This window comes from Propithecus coquereli, unplaced genomic scaffold (assembly GCF_000956105.1).
Source record: "Propithecus coquereli isolate 6110/MARCELLA unplaced genomic scaffold, Pcoq_1.0 Scaffold222, whole genome shotgun sequence".
Classification (NCBI taxonomy): Eukaryota; Metazoa; Chordata; class Mammalia; order Primates; family Indriidae; genus Propithecus; species Propithecus coquereli.
In genome coordinates this window covers 4,485,662-4,487,324 of record NW_012147412.1, presented here as the reverse complement: position 1 = coordinate 4,487,324, position 1,663 = coordinate 4,485,662, and positions in this window count along the sequence as shown.

The window sequence follows — 1,663 nt, the reverse complement described above, 5'->3', positions numbered from 1 at the left end:
TGTATTTTTTGTAGAGACAGGGTCCTGCTCTTCCTCTTGCTCAGGCTGGTCTCGAACTCCTGGCCTCAAGTGATCCTCCTGCCTTGGCCTCCCAAAGTTCTAGGATTACAGCTGTGAGCCACCATGCCCTGCCCCTATATTTTCTCTTTTTAATTTTTAAAAATAATTCTCAGCAATATATTTAATCTTACAAGGGAGGCTTTATGGTTAAGAAAAATGGACTGAGGATCCTAGGTTTAAGTCCTGACTTTACCACTCAGCAGTGGTGTAGTCTTAAGAGATAATAATGCTTCCTTCTGTGTAGAAGGGTTTTGTCAAGTTTAAATAAGTTTAGAGACATAAAGCACTTGAAAGAGTCCCTGGCACATAGAACATGATTTGTTAGCAATTATCATAATATTAATTTGGATTCCCAGGGAAAAGACTCTGAGGCAGAGATTTGTATGACACAAGTTTTAGTGAAGCGCTTCTGGCAACCACACATGTCAGTGTATAAAGGAAGCAGGTTCGAGAAGAAGTTGACCTGAGATGTAGTTGCAACAGAAGAAACCTTAGCTGACTCCACCAGGAGCTCTGATCTGGGATGATGCTTCAGAGTCATCCTGAATAGAGGCAAGAAATTTCAGCCTTTACACTGAGCATCAGTTTGTCACCGAGTGCAGGCTGCCCCTGGGATGGCATCTCCCTCCTGTCTCAAAGGCAATTCCTGAGTCTGTCAGGAACTGCACGCCTCTGCAGTCAACAGTTCTGGTAGCTGTGGGAATAAACGCCCACCCTTCGCATTTTTCCTATCAGGGCCAGCTTGTCCTCAGGGCTGCCAACTGCCATGGAATCATCTATGGTTTGACCCTTGACCCTGTGGCCTAGTGCAGTGGAAGGATCAAGAGGGCATACAACTCATATTATTATGCTCTTTTATGTTGATGATCATATTTCTATGCCATAGATGCTTAGGAGTAGGATTTCTGGGTTGAAAGATTTATGTCTCATTCTAGTTTTAACAGATAGTTGCAGTGAAGAGTCAAAGATGTAGACAAACAGATAGGATGTGAGGGCCAAGTGAGATACAGGTCAAAGAAGAAATCAAGTTTCCACCTAGTGAGAATGGTAGTCAAAGATGCCATTTAATAAGTTCTAAAATATGGGATGTGAGGAGGAAGTCTGTAAGTTCATAATTTAGTTTTGAAACTAAATTTTTGGTGACAGATTAGGGGGTTATTAGCCTTGAGGTAGCAATTGAAACCTAGGTGTGTATGTTACCCTGCAGTAATATCACACAGAATGGGACAAGAGACAGACAAGGAGGTTCTGGAGAAACATCAGTCTTGATGAGAAAGTGCAAAGAAGGAATGATCAGACACATGGCAAAGAAATATAAATGTCGCTGAGGAATTAAAAGGAATTTCTGTAGTTTTGAGGAGAGATTGAGCAATGATTTTTAATGCTGCAGAGAAATCAAATTAGGTGGAAGCTGAACATAGGCTACTGAATTTGGCAACTAGAATGTCATTGGTGATTTTGGACATAGCATTTTCAGTATATGACAGGAGAAGTGGAAGTAGAAGTAGAGACCATTTTTTCTTTTTTTTAAACAAATGACTAGATTCAATAAGTAATGATAAAGGGAAAAAGAAAAGTAGAATAGTAGCTTCAAGGGGAAATG